This window comes from Colobus angolensis, unplaced genomic scaffold (assembly GCF_000951035.1).
Source record: "Colobus angolensis palliatus isolate OR3802 unplaced genomic scaffold, Cang.pa_1.0 Scaffold214, whole genome shotgun sequence".
In the NCBI taxonomy this organism is placed as follows: domain Eukaryota; kingdom Metazoa; phylum Chordata; class Mammalia; order Primates; family Cercopithecidae; genus Colobus; species Colobus angolensis.
The window spans coordinates 3,269,482-3,290,580 of NW_012115311.1; positions in this window are offsets into that span (position 1 = coordinate 3,269,482).

Here is a 21,099-nt window from a genome sequence, read left to right on the forward strand (position 1 = left end):
TAGTTACAGCTATTTTCCCGGCTGCAGCACAAACTCTGTACATAAGTATGACTGGGAGATGCCAGATTCCTCTCCATGAAGCCTACTGAATGGTGTCTGTCTCCAGGAGTCAAAGACAGGAAGTTCTGAAATCTTTCAAAAAGAAGCAAGAGATCAATTTAAAGGAGTCACTCATCCAAGCAAATGTGCAAGCAAGCAAACAAGTAACATTTACTTAATTAAATATTAATTAAGATTATTCTGTGTGCTCTGCATTGTTGGAGGAGCTTTTAACTACTACTTACAAATTGATGGATACATTTCACAATTTACTACAAAATGAGCATCCAGGAACATAGAAGGGATATGGCCCTTACTTTAAATACGTCAGAAAATCCACCATATAACTCTTTACCAATTTCCTATTTGCTTTGTCATTATTATTTTATAATTTATTATGATTATTTATTATTGCATACAGAATTCAAATTACAGAAACATGGGGGGAAATTCTGCTATTCCCTGTTGCAAATTAGAACAAATAAGATGCCAATTAAACTAGAAAACCAATTTCAGAATACGGCTGTTTTTATAGTATATTTCAAATTCTGGTGGTGTGTTTGTATGGAAAAATGTCATCTGGAAGCAAAGTGGCCCTTACCCAGGCATTGTGACCCTGGGTAAATTCTGAGCAGAACCAGACTAACAGCTTGACCCTTGATGCTTCTTAGTGGCTCCAGGGTTTTCCTTTCTTCCTTTTAAAGTCCAGCTCTGTTTGACTTGCAAGCAAGGATAAGATCAGCATTTGAAGTATGGTAGTGTGCCTCAAGGGCAGAGTTCAATATTTTGTTTCATGGTAAGAAAAATACAGGACCACATTTATTTTTACATAGCCTAAGGAAATCAATAAACTATAATCTTTCTGACTTTTTAATTTAGTTTGCCTTGATTGAAGTGATAGAATGATTCTTTAGAGATCATTATTATTTTTTGGTAAATGTCTTAGTTATTTGTTTTGTAAATCAAGTAGAAGGTAACACAGACTATCATTTGCCTAAATATATTTTGCATTGATGATCATTGATAAAACAGTGAGATGACGTCAAATTTTCATTTGAAAGCAAATATTATTAATGAAGATCATCTCTGTTTAGGGTCATAGCTCAGTGTTAAAAGATATGAACGCTTAAAATAGCAAGAATTATTATTTTACAGTCAACATTCTCAATATCACTCAATATCATGAGGAATGTTAGCAAATGTGTTTTTGTTTTGTTTCGTTTTGTTTTGTTTCTTTACAAAATTCGAGCTTAACTTTTCACTTCTTACTTTCTTAAACCTTATAATGCTTCCTATACATACCATGGGTAAAATATTCCTGAAAATACATTCTTAAATTTGTTGACTACTTTAAAGTCACACCAAAATGTTTTCTCATATCAACTTAAAGTTAAAATTATTGATTGCTAAAACTCACAGACTAAGATTAAGCACTAGAGAACTTGTTTTCTAAAGTAAAGGAAGCAATGTAATTAATTTGAGATTCAGGCAAGGTAGGTATTTAGGTGGAAATAGGATGGTAGGTCTAGGACTGGAGGTCAGACTGGAACTAAAAACACATCTAGTTAAATTTTGAGAATTATAGTTTTCATTATAGAGTTTATTTCGTTTTCCTTATGCTTCTCCACTGGATCATAATTTTCTAATAGAGAAGATTGCCTCATAGATACTTTAAAAATACTTACAGATGAATTATTGAAGCTTCTTGTGAAACATCCTTATTCATTCTCAACAAATGTTTATTCTTCGATGGCATCAAAACCATAGTTTGACTATAAGCACAACACTTCACCAATTTCAGAGCAGCACTGAGGGGTGAGGACAAACAGATATAGACTCATTAACCAAGAGTTGGGTTCCAGTAGTGGTTCCGACATCCACTAAACTGTGACTTGTAGCAACCCTCTTTATGTTTTCCAACTATAGTCTTCTCAACTGTAGAACAAGAGAATCAGTCTTTGTGGACAAATTCCCTTTTGGTTTTAATATGCTTGTGGCATAAGACCAAATTTATGGACAACCTGCTATTTTGCTTCCTCATGTCCCTTGGCCATTGACTATAGGTCTCATTCTTGCCAGAAAGACTATTAATAAAAATACGTCACTGCTACTAGGTCAGCAAATGTAGAACTCAAATTCATGCCCCTTGCCAATGGCTCAATTGTTTCTGCCTAAAATATACAGAACAACATTTGTATTAATTGACATGGACAGCTTAAATACAACATCTCTAAGTAATTATTTTTAAATGAAAAATAAAATTGAAATGAAAGTGTAGAAATGTAAAACTTAATTAAACTCATCATAAGGACAGGTGAATTTTCAAAGTGGATTTATTATTGAGTGACACATGGCTTTACAAGTGCCCAGACTTTCCAGACAAAGCTATGTTCAGATGGGAGTTCATCTGGGTAAGAAGAAAGAGCACTGGACTGGAAGCCAGAAAACCTGTTTTGAAACTGGCCGTTCCATTTGCGTGCTTCAAGCTCAGGACCAATTACTATAATCATCTCTGAAAATGTGTAATTGAGGAGAAAGTCATTTATATACAAATATAAAATGCATATGTATTTATGTATATGTATATATGCAAAGTGGAAATGAGGAGAAAGGATCATTGTTTTCAAACATGTTTCTCTCTTTTCTCTCTCTCTTTCTCTGTGTGTGTATTTTCTAGATTTATTTCTTATTATTTAAATGAAAGATTAGAATGTTTCATTATAATAAATGATAATATACCTATCAATTATATCTATTAGTTGTTATTAGTTTTCATTTCTTATCTGCATTTCCATTCTTTCTAGTTGCTTCATCTTTGATTACAATTACGCTTAATTTTTCTCATCTGTAGAATAGCAATCTCCCTTTACAAAGATAGCCCCTCAATCTTTGTACATATCTCTGTTTGTCAGAATCCTGTGAATCATAAATATCTGCTTCTTCAACTTTTTCATCAAACTGACTCATGAACCTTCTATAAGGTGATGCTCACGTCACAAGTTACCTTGACCACAACTCCTATCTCTCTCTCCGGTCCATCAAGTTTGGGAAACTCTGTTTCCACAGTGTGTCTTACAACTGTCTTGTCTTTCCACTACTGTCTGTCATTATCCTAGCTCAGTTCACCATTATTTTTCATCCAAGTTTCTTTGAATTATAGCCTCTCATTGCTTTTTGAATGAAACTCATTCTCTTCATCTTTACATTCCATACTAAGCTACAGATTTTTTTTGTGAACACACCTACTGTCTTGCTTCTAGACCTTTCCTCATCTCACATGTTTTTACCTTTAATTTTTGGTTCACTCTGCTCTTCTATTTTTTTTTTTTTTCTGTAACATGATCCCTGTCTGTCCTTGGGAATCAGTCAGCCTTACAGACCATTTATTACTTCCTCATTTCATATTAGAGGAAACAGAGACAAGGAGGTTAAGACCTGGGAATCGAGCTGGAAAGAATGAGAGATTCCTGATTCCAAGGACTAGTGTCTATATCCTTCATTATGGACAGTTTGACCTGCAAGGATGATGTCAGATTCTTCCTTTTCCATGGAATCTTTGTCATCTATGCACTTTAACAAAAACTGTGCAACTTTTCATTGTTTTTCACCACCTTCTTCCTTTTGCACCAACTCCATTGTATATTTCTCATGCGAGGCCACTCTCTGCTGCCATAAGCTGTGTTACACTTGCCTGTGTTTTTGTGCCCTTTACTATTTTGAAAGCATCTTGAGTTCACACACTGCATCTTGCTCATCCTTTAACTCCATAAAATCCTTCATAAATACTGGTCACATTAAATTAGATTACAGTGTATTCTTTCTCAAGTACTTTCAGTTTAAATAAAACTCAATCAGATCTCACAACAGCTTTGTGAGGGAACCGAGCATATTATTCAGTTTTCTTAGTAACAATCAACAGAAACTGACTTTGATTGAATTAAGCAATAGAGAAATGAAAATATATTGAATAGTTCCCATAATTCCTGGAAAGACTCAGGATCTGGGAAGATTGAGCATAAAGATCAAAACAAATGAACAGGAACCAAAAGCTGAGGCCACTCCAAGTAATGGCCTGGTGGGTACTGCACTGTGGTCTCTGCTGGACACTGGGCCCTGCAGTGACAACCCTACTCTGGCCAGCACCTGATATGAGTCAGCAGCCCTGAAGCCTCTGTCTCTGTTGCTCTTGGACTCTGTATGTCACTGCAGCCACTGACCAAATAAACCTTTCTCTGTCACTGGGTATTCAAAAGTCTAAGTAGGATGGTATTATTCAAGCTTAAGTTATAGGCCAATGCCCTGGTTGCCCAAGACACAGGGGAATGAGGAGTGAGTGTTGGCCTTTTAGACTCCTAGTGATGAGTGACTCGCCTACCGCTAAGAATCCTACTATGGCAGTTTCTCACCTCGTGGTGGAGGAGAGGTTTACATTCAGGGGAGCTCAACAAAATCAAGGCTCATTGTAACAGGACAAGTAAAAGCATTAGCATTTTATATTTGAGGAAACTGAGACATCACAGTGTTCAGTAATTTTTACAAGTTTGCATAAGTATGGATGAAGTTAGAATTAAATAAATTAGTTAGATAAAATTAAAGGGATTGGAATTTAAGTAATCTAACTACTACTTTGCTGCTGGCCTGTTCTTTCTTTTCCAAAATTATATGACAAAAATAACTTTTTCTTTTTTTGAGATGAAGTCCCGCTCTGTGGCCAGACTGGAGTGCAGTGGTGCAATCTCAGCTCACTGCAACCTCCGCTTCTTGGGTTCATGTAATTCTCCTGCCTCAGCCTCCCGAGTAGCTGGGACTACAGGCACACGCCACCATGCCCAGCTAATTTTGGTATTTTTAGTAGAGACAGTGTTTCACCACATTGACCATGATGGTCTTGATTTCTTGACCTTGTGATCCACCCACCTTAGTCTCCCAAATTGCCGGGATTACAGACGTGAGCCACTGCACCTGGCCTGTTCTTTCTTTTACATCCTGAAATATACCAGTTTTTACTTTCAAGAAAATTTGGTGAATCCTTCCTACTCTTTTCTTATGCAGAGAAGGGGTGACTGAGGACTTGGGCAAGGAGAAAGGTTCCTTGTAGCCTTATCTTCTGACAGGCTTTGGAGGTGGGAATTACAGGATGTGCACAATTGGGAACCTACTCTATCCACACAGTTGTGAAAACCCTTCATGTTGAGGAAAGTCATAAAGGGAAGAGGGAAGGGAGGAAGGCTGAGTCATTATGGCTGCAGAGATCTGAGCTGAGCCAGCAATAGACACTCCGTTGGCCCGAGTTTCAGCATGAAAGGCTTGACTTGCTTCCCTTTAAAATAGTTAAGTTTTCCCAAGCATCTGACGATGCCATTTGTTAAGATCTTTTTGAAGCTAATGATCCTGGGGCATTAATATTCCTGGATTTTTCACCTGAAAGTTTTCAAACAAAACTTAGTACAAAGGAAAATTTAAACACAGTTTAAACAAGAGACCACCGCTCAGCTGAGCCCAGAAAAACTAAACAAAGAACAAATAAGGAAAAAAAGTTATCTTACCGAAATTTACATGACAAATTTTTTAAATGATGAGATAATTTCTGTGGGTTCCTTGCAGCAGTCCTATTTTTGAGTCTTATTAACAGGCCTCCACTGTAATACCCATAGTGTCCTTGGGAGATGCAATGTGGCATTTGACAAAAAAACCCTCTGAGGTAGAATGTTCTCTCCTTTCTACTTCTAACTTCAGTGAAGTTTTGTAAAGCAGAGTAATCTAAGGGATGTGACTTACATTTAGAAAGAAAATTGAATTTTAATATGAGGCTAATAGTGCACATACTTTTAGAGAGAAAAAACTCTTATTTTACAGTTTCAGAAGATAATTATAAAGCTATAACACAAAGAAACAATTGCAGATTTATTGTCAAATTATGGTTTAAGACGAATCAGTTATTGAAGATAACTTCATTGGTAAATTACTGAAAAAGTCCCTAAAATATTATTTTTTCCATTTTTTTGTTTATGAATTAACCTCTAGATTAATTTTCAGTAATTTTCCAGCCCTCTCCCAGAAAGATGCCTATATATATACTTATATATAGTATATATTTTATATATAGTATATATTTTTATATATAGCATATGTTTTATACTATATATAGTATACATTATAGTATATACTGTATATATAATGTACATATATAGTATATATAGTTTTTCTGTCTCAAAATCTATATATAACATATGTATATATTCATTATATTGGTATGTATATATTTAAGATGATAATTATGTGAGAAAAAACACAGAAAATTTATATTAAGTATATATTAGAGTCTGGTGCTATAGATTTGAGATGTCATGAATTTGCTTATATATATATATACACACACACACTATATACTATATATATAGTATATACTGTATATATAATGTACATATATAGTATATATAGTTTTTCTGTCTCAAAATCTATATACAACATATGTATATATTCATTATATTGGTATGTATATATTTAAGATGATAATTATGTGAGAAAAAACACAGAAAATTTATATTAAGTATATATTCCTATGATTACAATATATGAATTATGAGACATAAACAAGAAAGGGAAGAATAGGCAAAAAGAAAAAAAATCATTGGCCTGTACTGATGGTTTTGTGCATAACTTTTTTTTCTTTCTAGTTACCACATTTGTTCGATTTATAACAAAACATGTTTTAAAATTAAAGAGTTAAAAGTCGTATGCTGATAAGGGCATTATGCTGATAAGTCCACAATGGACTGCATATATGATGGTAGTCCCGTAAGATTATAATACCTTATTTTTGTTGCACCTTTTCTGTGGTTAGATGTGTTTACATACACAAATACTTTCATTGTGTTATAATTACCTATAGTATTCAGTACCGTAACATGCTATACAGGTTTGTAGCCTAGGAACAATGGGCTATACCATATAACCCAGGTGTGGAGTAGGCTATAACACCTGGGATTATGTGAATACAGTATAATATTCGCACAATGATGAAATCGTCTATCAATGCATTTATTGGAAAGTATTCTCGTCATTAAGGAATGCATGACTATATTTAGATTTGTCTTAAAAAGCTGCACTAAATGCTCTTGAAAGGTGAGTGGAAGACCCACCCTAGAACTGAGTTTGTATAGTTCAACAGGTTTAAACACGATTGCTTGAGACAGATATTGATCATACTACAAACCATTTCTTTCTCTGCCTTCTTTTAAGACATTGGGTCCCACTTTAAGAGCAATAGTTATGATAAAACCTCATATGCAATGTGCTTTATCAATGAGCTAGGTTTTGATACTTTGTTGCCAGAAAAGTACATATTTTCTCACCTATTATAAAGCATTAGGTGGGCTACTTCTATCACATTTATAAACCTTTAGTGTTAGGAGAGTAAATAACTTGTCATTGAGGGCACAAAATAAAACATCATTGGTATTGCTTCATAACAAATATCAATGTGTATCTTTACTCAATGGATATATTTACATATGAATAAGATTTTTCAATCAAAAGCGCATTCAAAATAATGTTATTTATTGGGATTAAAAAAACTCCAGAGAATAATATGTATGTGGCACACTATCTTAGCTGGGCGTGGTGACAGGTACCTGTAATTCCAGCTACTAGGGAGCCTGAGGCAAGAGAATTGCTTGAACCCAGGAGGTGGAGGTTGCAGTGAGCCAAGATTGTGCTGTTGCACTCCAGCCTGGGCAACAAGAGCAAAACTCTGTCTCAAAAAAATAAATAAATAAATAAATAAAAAGAGAGAGATATTGGAAATAATTTTCAGATTGCTAATACAATTATTTGGCGATATCTAAAAATAAGTACAAGAAGGGTTTACTACATCTCCTTTCTCTTCCTTGCTTTATATGCATTTATTGGATGTGTGACCTTAGGAAAGTTACTTAATTTCTGACCTTCATATTCCTGGATTTTTAAAAATGATTTTTAATAGAACAAGATGTGTCATCATAACCCTGTGTTAAGAATTAATATGTTCATGTTTATATTTTGTTTTCAAATGTGAGATATAAAACATAACATAAATATCCCAAGATTTTGAATAAATATCTCAGTCTTTTTTCCAAAAAATTCAAACTGAATTTGAATTATTTAATAAATTAACAACCAATTTGCAATATTTAAATGTGTAGATGTACAATGCACTATTAAGTTTTTAATAAGTAATTAAAATTGTTCCATAAAGATTTGTTATTGAAAATTTTAAACTCTGGTTTAATTCAGCTTTGTCAAAATATGTGGATATATTGGTCACAGTTCTCCAGAGTGACAGAACCAACACATCTATCTATCTATCTATCTATCTATCTATCTATCTATCTATCTATCTATCTATCTATCTATTTATCTATTTATCTATCTATCATCTATCTATCTAAATGTAGGTATTTATATCTTCTGTGTCTGAATGCCTGAGAACCAAAAGAGCCAATGGTATACGTTTCCTTTGAAGTGCAGGAAAAACAATATTATCTTAGCTCAAAAACAGGAAGAGAGTGATTCTCCCTTATTCCACTTTTTGTTCTATTCAGACCTTCAATGAATTGGATAAAGCCCACTCATACTGGAGAGGGCAATTTCCTTTACTCAGTCTACTGATTTGGTTATTAGTCTCTTCTAGAAACACTCTCACAAGCACATCTATAGTAATTTTCAACCAAATATCTGGGTATCTCATGGCTCAGCCAAGTTGACACATAAAATTAACTATTGCAAGTCCTCCCTTTGTCATCTTGGTATCCATTCACATCTCCTTAAACCACATATAATCTCCAAATGAAGAAAATAACAAGACTATAATTCTACTTAACATGATACATGTATCCTGTGTACAACCAAAAACTCATTAACCCTTTCCTTAGAAGAGGTGGTAAAGTCCATGAATGATGTAAAATTAACAATACTTAAATATTATGATATAAAATCGATCTATCTTATATTACATGGTGAGAAAATAAGAGAGGAAAGAAAAAGAGACTTGCTACGTATAAAGACATACAGACATATTTATAACAAAATAAGGAAGAAATACCAGTGACAATCCTGACTTCTGTAATTGGTCACATGGTCATAGATGGTATTGACACCTGTCTTTTTTTTTTTTTTTTAACTATCTATTTTGTATTCCTCAGCCAGTCATGATTCTTTGCCTGATGGAGTAACTCAAACTTTCATTCTAAAGCGTCTGGGTCATTAGTAATCCTGTGTGGATTGGTGGTTGTAGTTTTCCATTGACCTCAATCATAGGGTATAGTAATAATAAGAGATGCCCTAAGGGATCTTCTGTATTCCAGACATACTCTTCCTTAACTCCGTTGTGAAGTGGTAGTCCAATTTCCCTTCGGTAGTCAAGATCAGTCATCCCATCAACACAGTAATTTCTACTTTGCCTGTTGATTCAGAGGCATGAGAAGTTCAAAGTGGCCAGGTGGCAGTCTTAATTTCCTCTTCAATGGGATCATTATCTCTCCCAGTGGAAGCTTCTTCCAATCAGAACTAAGACCTTTAGGCCAGCAGAGCCTAAGATCCTGGGAACAGAAAGCAAAAATTTGACTAGTGGGTCACTAGTTTCAATAGTGAGTGATACCACTTTTATTTCTATCCTTTGATTCCTGGACTTGAATTCTTGAATCCTGACTATCACAGAGCTCTTCAAGGATGCTGGAGCATCACTCACAGGCTTATTTCGCACATTATTGGTTAAAGGTATGACTTTGTCAGTGTGGGTGAGTAGCTCTTAAATGACCAATCCACTCTAACAGTGTGATCTCCTGACGTTTTTGAATCATTTCCTCTGTGTTAAACCAAGGCACATCAAGGACTTTTAGTTCACTCACTGTGGGCTGCCTTTTGGTTCATGTTTCAGCCACTCAACCAAACGAACTGTTAGAGCCCTTTCTAACTTCCTAGTATGCAGCATTAAATGCAGAATCTCTACTTAGTGAGCCATTATCAACACATTTGGCTTGATCCAACTTCATATTCCTTCCACCGTTATCTGACACCATTTTTATGCATTCCCACACATGTTCCCTGGATTTCTGTCTGTATAAAATGGAAAATCCACGTAGTTATTTTGGAGTGCAGCGCACCTCCTCATGGGTCACACTTTGTACTTCACCTTTAGGGCAGAAAATAGATTTCACAAGGAATAGAAATGGAACTAGTAGGGCTTTAGTATACAGGAACCATAAGTCCAAATACATGAAACTCAACATGACCATAAGCAAGAAACTTTGACCCCAAGCTTTTCCCAAAGAGCAAACATTCATATAAATGTATACGCACCCACATCTACTGTACTGTCATTAAAGGAAGGAAGGCTATAATTTTATAATTTTATAAAAAGGCTGTTAAATTTCTTTGATCTATTCTTGGTAAAAAGCTATTACCTTGAAAGACATTCAAATGGAATTCTGGTTATAGATCATAGCTGCAATGTCTTAGACACCAATGAACATTTTTTTCCAACTTTTACACTGTTATTTTAGATTTTGAAATAAAATAACGTTTTTAAATGTGTACCTTGCCACTTAAATTATAAAAGCAACCTTCTTCTTTTAATTATGTAGCTAAACAAATATTTTTTGACATATTGATGCCTACTCTTTCTAATTCCTCAAGATTTCTTCTTGTTGATGTCTATCTGGCTGTGTATTTGAGTATAGCTTTAGAGTGTGGGTGGATGGATTTTGTAAAAATGTCCATTTAAGCTAGATGAATCTTAACTCAGGAAAAAATAACATATCATTGGGTTCTGTAATCTATCTACAAAAACATGGCTTTTATCAGGTATGCTGTTAGAGGTATATGATGTAAAAGAAATTGCCATTTTACCTTCAGCCATGATGAGATATTTGACTCCAGCTACTTACTGTCTGTGTTTCCCAGAGCAAGTAGCTTATGATATTCACATTATTATTATATTCCCAGATATGCTACTGGTGGTGCTTCAAAATAATGCCTTAGATGCTGGGTCTGCTACAATGGTCCCTGTAGGAGAGCATTACAGAAATAATAGAAAAAGATACATATGTGCATATAAAATCTATAAACATATATTTTATGCAATAGAAATAGTAAAACATTAATAAAACCTTTCTTACTTTGCGATGGTATTACTCTGATGTCACCTGGGAATTTATGTGACCGAAAGTGCTTGTGTATTATAATGATAAATATCAACATATTTTTGGAAGTGTTCTGGATAATATTAGACAGGGGGAAACCAGACTATTAAAAGAACTGATTAATGTCTCTAAATAAAAATGGATTCTAAATATGACCTTCTTTCTTGAAGTAAGTTGCAAGTCCTAAGCCTGGTGATATGAATTAAAAAAACGATTGAGATATCAGAATTCATTTGACTCCTCTAATATAACACAATTATTGTTTTTCCAATGTCACTGAAAGGACATATTAGGTTTTAGTAATACAAAAATCTGGAGAAGTGGTGGCTCTGATTTACTAACATTTTACAAACTAGAAACAAAAATCAGGCAATCCAGCAGAGGCATATAAAATGCGGTATTCCACTTTGCTGATAGCATTCTGCATCGGTGGCTCATCGGCAGAATCACACATGACACGTATAACGCTAATCAGCTAGAGCAGGGATTCTGTGCTCCAGGCTTACTCCTTCACAGGCTGACTTGAGTTATAGGCAGCGCCCGGGGCACGCTGACCTTATGAGACACTGAATCCATCACAGTGCGGTGGCTTCTAAGAGGCATGGAGATCCTTAGGTAATAAGGTGACTGGTCCTTCCTAAAGGAATGAGAAGTAATACTCCCTTTATGGAGCGTGGATGGCTCAGCTCTTCTCGTTATAGGAAAGTAGAAAAGAGCATCAGGGTTGAGGCAGACCATATCTAGTTCATAACACACTATCTGACTCATATCGAGTACTGAGTGAAGGTTTGCCAAATGAATATTGTGTACACTTTCTAGAGGCTGAAGTCATAAAGATAAACGAGCAAAAAGCTCTGTGCTAAGACTGTCGCCACTTCGTTGGGGAGAATGGCAAACAAACCAATAGTGAAAAAACAATGTGGTAAATATTACAAAAGGGCTACGTCCTGGGTGCAGTGGATGAACAGTAGAGAGAAACATCCCTCCGCCTGTAGGGAGAGCCAGACACGTTTTCACAGCGAAGACAAAAACTCAACTGAGCCTTAAGGAAGGGAATCATACACAGTAATCAAGGAGACAGACAGGAAGGGCATCTCATTGCTGAACCTGAGGTCTCCCTGACCAATTCACATACTTGGTGCTGGAGCTTAGCTGGATACCTGCCCCGCTGAGCCTCTGATCGCAGAAATGCCTCAGAGTATGTTCTCAGTCTCCCCTTAAATCAATGCAACTGGTGTCTTCTCTCTCTTTTCTCCTTTATTGACATTCTGCTTTAAGCTTTGCTCATGCTACCCAAGTTTTTTTGCTTAGTGTTGCTCATGTTCTGTCTAGCCTGATCCCCCACCTATGAGCTATTTTTGACAATGGATTTCTTTTCACTTTTCCAGTCTCAAGAATAAGAGTTTGTGATCATCGTCACTGTCAGAAAAACCCATGATGACAGGTACATTGTGACTTGAAAAAACACTATAATGTTTAGGGAGAAATGTGTTACATTGAGGTAGAAGTATTTATGCATTCAATCAAATTAATAGCGACAGACTTCTGTACTCTAACAGAGTGTAATTGTTGAAACAGTCTTTACTACAGAGTCAACTGTGAATTCTTTCTTTGAAGATAACTTTTTCGTCCCCCACAGTTTGGAATATTGTTCAAAAGCTCTAATGAGTGACTCTTCTGTGTCAGACACTGCTCTTGCTGCAAAAGTATAAAGTTACTTAATCGACTCCCTCCTTTGCTTCTTGCACTCACTCAGTTCTCAACTAGGGCAATTTTGGTCTCCAACAGATATTTGGCAAAGTTTGGAGATATTTCTGGTTCTCACAATTGGTAGGGGAATGCTACTGCTCTCTAGTGGGTAGAGGCCAGGGATGTGACAAACCTCCTCCAATGCACAGGGTATCTCCTGAATAACCAGGAATTTTCTGATCCTAAATGGCAGTACTGGCACAGTTGAGAAACTCTGTCCTAGCTTTGTATAGAGAATGCTGCTTTTGCTTTGTACAGATCTCCAAGGGGCACGCATCTCCCAGGAGTTGTGAGCATTGGCTGATAAACATTCACGCCTTCTCCTTTCTCAGAGAATTACTCCTATCCAGTCAGGATGCCCCTCGATAGAGTGGTAAGACCCTCAACAGACCAAAGCCACCATCAGACCAAAGCCAATGAGATCAACTCTGTGGGGTAATTCATACTTCAGAGCTTTCCTGTGGGATCACATTGAAGCTAGTCTCTATTTGAGACTATATTCTTGCTTGATACTCCCCCTGAACTTTGCTGCTTCTGTCGCTTCCTATTTTCTGAGCTCTTCCTCAATAAATTGCCTCAGCAAGGATCCCTATCTTGGGCTCTGCTTCCATGAAACCCAACCCGAGACTACTTGACTTGAATAAATTAAATGCTAAAACATGGCTTCCTCACTCTCCACTCCACATTGTGGGGTGATGGATTCCAGACCTTGACAGTAACCTGATTTTCTTCAGGTCCCACCTGATGAAGGGTAAAAATTAGATTATTTTGCATTGAGACACTATTGTCTCTGAATCAGTTCCTCTCTCATAAACCTGTCCACAACCTCTAGAAAGCCAGAAAAGGATCCCATTAAAATTTATCACTTTTTTGAGAATCTTTGCCAGTGTCTCATATATAATCCCTATCTCTGTGTAAAGGATCTTTTCATGACATTTGCTATCAGAGTGCCATCGCCTAGAACCTTTAGATGCCAATATGATTCTGTCTTTTACCGAGCCACTCACCTCTCCAACCATTCACCCATTCAGCCTCCCACTCACCCATCTGTGTATCCATATATCCATCCATCCATGCCTGCATGTACTCACGTATTTATTCAGCAAATGTGATGAGTGTGTTTTCTGTGTGAGGCAGCAGGAATGCAACAGTAGCAAAGACAAAGTTAGCCTCTGCCTTCTTGAAGCCTATTGCTCTGTTGTAGACACTGATTTAAAAAAAGACATCACTGCAACGTAGACTATCAAAGGATTTTGAGGTGAACACTTAGTAAATGAAACAAAAACCAGAAAGATAAGTTTATTGTTTACTGTGATAAAGGAGAACTACCTTGGTCAGGTTCAGTCTCTCTCTGAGGAACAGACTGTTCGTACCATTTCAGGGAAGAAGGGAGGGAGTTAAGAGTTTGACAGATTTTCAGAAGTGGGTTGACATCATCTGTCGAGACATAGTTATCCAGATGAGGCTACCTTGGATTGGTTGACACGTAGAGGCAAGTTTAGAGGACAGAGTCTGAGTCTGTTCCTGCCTGGCTGATTCCTGATAGGTAAGGAGCTGTTACTGACTGCTGACTTGCAAAATAAAGTGTGTTCCCTGGGGCGAGTTGTCATTGATTAAACTGAATTTAAAGGATTCTGGTGGCTACTCTTACCATGGCTACAGAACAACCAATCTTTTCCTAGGAATATAGACTTTTTAAATAGTTGTCAAACAAGATTTACCCATGATGGGCTATTTATTCCGCCCTGACTTTTGTGCTTCCTGTGTCTTGGTTACTAATACAGAATTAGCACAAACATTTGAGAAGAATCTACTTTTGATTTACTCTAAAATCTCCTTGTACAATCAGCTTCAGAAATTAGTTTTTAGATTAGATTAATCAGTTTTTAGTAGAAGATCATTGTAATCTAAATGTGCTGGGTTTTAGATGGATTGTATATGAATACCTTTTCTAAAATTGGACATTTCTTCCCCAGGCAGCTTTATTAAGATATCATTCACTAATACAAATTATACACATTTAAGGTTTACCGTATGATGTTTTGATATATGTATACATTGTAAAATGATTAAATCAAGAAAATTAACATATCCGTCACCTCATACTTTTTGGTAGTGAGAACATTCATTTTATTTCATTTGTTTCCCTTCATATCTAGTGCTGCAGATGTAGTGAGAACATTTAAAATCTACTCTTGGCCAGGCTTGGTGGTGCGCACCTGTAATCCCAGGTACTCAAGAGGCTGAGGCAGGAGAATTGCTTGAACCCGGGAGGTGGAGGTCGCAGTGAGCCGAGATGGCACCACTGCACTCCAGCCTGGGCAACAGTGCAAGACTCTGCACCTCGCCACCCTCCCCCCGCACACAAAAAAAACTACTATCCTAGCAACCTTCACATTATTAACTATAGTCACCATGCTGTACAAGTGATCTCCAGAACTTCTTCCTTTTGTTTAGCTGAAACTTTGGCCCTTTGACCAACATCTCTGCAACTCCCCCACTATCTCCTAACCCCCATATCAGTCTCTGGTACTCTGGTAACCACCATTCTGCTCTCTGTTTCTACAAATTTGACTTTTTTAGGTTACACATATAAATGAGATCCTGCAGGATTTGTCTTTCTATGCCTGATTTTTTTTCACTTAACATAGTATCCCCCAGGTATATTCATGTTGTTGCAAATGACATGATTTTGTTGTTTTGTGTGGCTGAATAGTACTCTCTCTCTCTCTCTCTCTCTCTCTTTCTCCATCTATCTATATATCATCTATCTATCTACCTATCTATCTATCTGCCACATTTTCTTAAACCATTCATTTACTGATAGACACTTAGGTTGATTCCGTATCTTGGTTATCGTGAATAATGCTGCAATAAAAATGGGAATGAAGATCTCTCTTTGACATACTGGTTTTATATTATTTGGATGTATGCCCAGAAATGGGATTGCTGAATCATATGGTAGTTGTATTTTCAATTCTTTGAGAAATCTTTATACTGTGTTCCCTAATGGCTAGACCAATTTCCATTCCCATCAGCAGTGTACAAGAATTCTCTTTTATGCACATCATTACCAACACTTGTTATATTTTTTTGAAAGTAATAACCATTCTCAACAGGTGTGAGATGGTATTTCATTGTGATTTTAATTTGCATTTCTCTGATGAATAGCATTGTTGAGCATTTTTTCATATATATGTTGGCCATTTGTATGTCTTCTTATGAGAAATGCCTGTTCAGGTCCTTTTTCCATTTTTAAATGGGGGTTTTGGGGGGCTATTTAGTTGTTTGAGTTCCTTATATGTTTTGGTTATTAACTCCTTATCATCTGGATGTATGGCTTCCAAATATTTTCTCCCATTGTGTAAGTTGACTCTTCACTCTGTTGAGATTTTTGTTGTTGTTGTTGTTTGTTAGTTATTTTTCTGTGTAGGAGATTTAAGTTTGATGTAATCCCACTTCTCTATTTTTGCTTCTGTTGCCTGTACTTTTGGGGTCATATCTGAAAATATTATTGCCTGGAACTTTCTCCCTATATTTTCCACTGGTAGTTTTACAATTTTAGGCTTTACATGTAAGTCTTTAATCCATTTTGAGTTGAGTTCTGTATATGTGTGAAATAAGGTTTCAATTTAATTCTTCTGCATGTAAATATTCAGTTTTTTCAACACCATTTATTGAAGAGACTCTTCCTTTCTCCATTGTGTGTTCTTGGCAGCGTTATCAAAGATTAATTGACCTTGAATGTGTGAGTTTATCTTTGAACTTTTTATTCTGTTCCATTGGTCTATAGGCTTGTTATTATGCCAATACCATGAAGTTTTGGCTACTACAGCATTGTAGTATATTTTCAAATAAGGCAGTGTGATACCTCCAGCTTTGCTATTTTTGCTCAAGATTGCTTTGGCTATTTGGGCTTTTTTGTGATTTCATATAAACTTTAGGATTGATTTCTCTATTTCTGTGAAAAATACCATTGGAATTTTTATAGGGATTGCATTAAATCTACAAATCACTTTGGGTAGAATGAACATTTTAACAATATTAATTATTCTAATCCATTAACATGAGATATCTTTCCATTGTTTGTAACTTCTTCTATTTTTTTCATCAATGTTTTGTAGTTTTAAGTATATGGATCTTTTACTTCATTGGTTAAATTTATTCCCAAGTATTTTTTTTTCTTGGTGCTATTGTAGATGGGACGATGTCTTCATTTCTTTTTTGGACCATTCTTTGCTAGTGTATAGAAATGCTACTGATTTTTGTATGTTGATTTATCCTGCAACTTTACTGAATTTATGTATTAGCTTTACAGTTTTTCTGACAGAGTTTGTAGGTTTTTATATACAACACCATGTCATCAGCAAATTGGTATAATTTTACTTTTTTCTATTTGGATGCCTTTTTCTTTGTTTTTTTCTTGCCTAAATGTTCTGGCTAGAACTTCCAGGACTATAGTGAATAGAAGTGGCAAGAGTGGACATCCTCATCTTCCTCTTGATGTTAGAGAAATGGTTTCCAACTTTTTGCCACTGAATTTGAAGTTTGCTGCAGACTTGTCACATATGGACTTTATTATGTGGAGGTAGATTCCATGTATAAGTAGATTGATTGTTGGGAGTGTTTATCATGAAAGAATGTTAAATTGTGTTAAATGCTTTTTCTGCATCTCTTGAGAGGATCATGCGTTTTTATTCTTCATTTGATTAATGTGGTATATCACATTTATAGATTTGCATTGTGTTGAATCATCCTTGCATCACAGTTATAAATATCACTTGATCATGGTGTGTGATTTTTTTAATGTGCTGTTGAATTTGGTTTGCTAGTATTTTGTTGAAAATTTTTGCATCTATGTTCATCAGTAATATTGGTCTCTAATTTTTGTAGTGTCAATGTCTTTTCCGGCTTTGATATCAGGGTAATGCTGGGTTTGTAAAATGAGTTTGAAAGTGTTCCCTCCTCTTTCATTTTTTGGAAAGAGTTTAAGAAGGATTGACACTAATTCTTCTTCAAATATTTAGTAGAATTCACTAATGAAGCCATGGGGTCCTAGACTTTTCTTTGTTTGGAGGTTTTCATTTTTTATTGAGATGAAGTCTCACTCTGTCACCCAGTCTGGAGTGCCTCTCAAGTAGCTGGGATTACAAGCATGTGACAGCATGCTTGGCTAAATTTTGTACTTTTAGTAGAGGCAGGGTTTCACCATGTTGGCCAGGTTGTTCTTGAATTCCTGACCTGAGGTGATCTGCCTGCTTTAGCCTTTCAAAGTGCTGGGATTACAAGCATGAGCCACCATGCCAGGCCTTGTTTGGAGGTTTGTGATTGCTTATTTAATATTCTACTCGTTATTGGTCTGTTCAGATTTTCTATTTATTCATGATTCAGTCTCAGTAGGTTGTATGTTTTTAAGAATGTATTCATTTCTTCTATATTATCCAATTTGTTGGTGTAGAATTGTTCATAGTAGTCTTTTATGGTCCTTTGTATTCTATGGTGACAGTCGTAGTACCTCCTTTTTCATATTTAATTCCATTTATTTGTCTTCTCTCCTTTTTTATTATTTAGCTAAAAGTTTATTGATTTCATTTGTCTTTTCAAAAAGCCAACTGTTGGTTTCATTGATCTTTTTAATTTTTTCTAGCCTTAAGATATTAAGCTCATCATTGAATATAAACTATTATGATTCAGTTTGTAAATTTACATAATACATCATCATTCAGGATGCAAATATACATAATAGAAACTTGACTATATAGGTAATGTCACTGAAAATAGAGAGTCACAGTCGTGTACTGTTAGATACACTACCAGAGGAGGAGAGAAATCCAGGATTTTTTTTAGAAGAAAATATTTTATAAAATATTGTGAGCAAAGCTTTGACTTCCACAAAACAAGAGCTGGAGATACAGGAAAGGAAAGGGTAAGGTGCCTATCAATGAAAATAAATTTGTTCCTCTTCCTGAAAAATTGACAAATATTTAGTGATAATATGGTGTTGCACAGAGCTAACTCATGGCCCTTTTTATTCTATTTGCATGCACAATGATTTGTACATGATAAGTATCCTTATTTAAAAGCTTTGAGTGTTTTTAAAGTACCATAGACTTGAAAAGGCAATTGTTATTTTTATTTATGTTTTAGTTCATGGAAAGGGAATGCTATCATAAGACAAGAGGTGGAAACTATCATTTTGCCGTGCATTTTGCTCCTACCTGCTTGCTAGTCATCCTCGCTCTCTTTTTCTCTCCATTTTTAATGCCTATCTCTGTCTCTTTGTCTTCTTGTCTGTCAGACTCTTAATATTTCCACATCACTTTTTTCCAAAAGCAGAACAAGGCCAGAGAGTAGTGCTTAGATATTCAGTATTATGATTTTTTTTTCTTTTCATAGTTCTAATAAGTTTACTTATTTGGGTAACACGATTGAAGTGTATATGATCAGCTTTCTATTCAAGAGAATCTACTGCAGGGAGCAGAGGTGGTTCACAGCTTCCTGCTGCCATCCCTCTGGACCTACCCCATGCCAGGCCATGCTGCCTGGGGCTGCTCCCAGCCAATAACTCAGTTAACTCCTGCCAGATTTGGGATTCCTCTTACAGACAACGTTTTGCTAAGGGACTCTTCATTGGCCTGGTTAAAATTTTTTTTTAGAACTTTGCTGTGATCTGAACTTCTTCCTACCCAATCTTTCTGTATTCACTTTCATATCTGATGGAACTGCATTGAGGTCTGAAAGCCCTCTGCCATTTTTTGGCTCTCCCAAAATCCTTAATAGGTTTCCCCAAGTGTGTCTTTTGTTTGTCTAGTGCTGTCTTGTCATTTGTTTCTTGGAAGACCTGAGGTAATGTGTGTTCCCCAGTTATATCTACAGTGATGTATAGCTACATTATCAGCAAACCCAAACCCTGATTATGTTCTGTATTAATGAATTTTTATGCTGCTGATAAAGACACACTGAAACTGGGTAGTTTATACAGGAAAAGGGGCTTATTGGACTTACAGATCCATGTGGCTGAGGAAGCCTCACAATCTTGGTGGAAGGCAAGGAGGAGCAAATCATTTCTTATGTGGATGGCAGCTGGCAAAGAGAGAGTTTGTGCAGGAAATCTCCACCTTATAAAAACATCAGACCTCCTGAGACTTACTCACTATCTCAAGAACAGCACAGAAAAGACCTGCTCCCGTGATTCAGTTACCTCCTGCTGGGTCCCTCCCACAGCACGTGGGAATTCAAGATGAGATTTGCGGGGAGGACACAGCCAAACTATATCATTCCACTCCTGGCCCCTCCCAAATCTCCACAGTCCACAGTTCAAAGTCTCACCTGAGAAAAGGCAAGTCCCTTCTGCCTATGAGCCTGTACAATGAAAAGCAAGTTAATTACTTCCTAGATACAATGGGGGTACAGGCATTGGGTAAATACAGGCATTGCAAATAGGAGGAATTGGCCAAAACAAAGGGCTACAGGCCACCTGAAATTCCAAAATCCAGCAGGGCAGTCAAATCTTAAAAGTCCAAAATGACCTCCTTTGACTCTATGTCTCACATCCAGGTAATGCTGATGCAAGAGGAGGGCTCCCACAGTTTTGGGCAGCTCCACCCCTGAGGCTTTGTAGGGTACAGCCTCCTTCCTGGCTACTTTCATGGGCTGGTGATGAGTGTCTGTGCCTTTTCCAGGTGCATGGTGAAAACTGTTGGTGGATCTATCATTCTGGGGTTTGGAAAACCCCTCTTCTCACAGCTCCACTAGGTGTTGCCCCAGTAGGGGCTCTGTGTAGGAGCTCCAACCCCACATTTCCCTCCTGCACTGCCCTAGCAGAGGTTCTCCATGAGGGCCCCACCCCTGCAGCAAACTTCTGCCTGGGCATCCAGGCATTTCCATACATCCTCTGAAATCTGGAAGGAGGTTCCCAAATCCCAGATCTTGACTTTTGTGCAGTCGCAGGCTCAACATCACATGGAAGCTGCCAAGGCTTAAGGCTTGAGGCTTGAGTCTTGCACCCTCTGCAACCACAGCCTGAGCTCTACACTGGCCCCTTTCAGCCATGGCTGGAGTAGCTGGGACACAGGGCACCAAATCCTCAGCATGGGGACCCTGGGCCTAGCCCATGAAACCATTTTTCCCT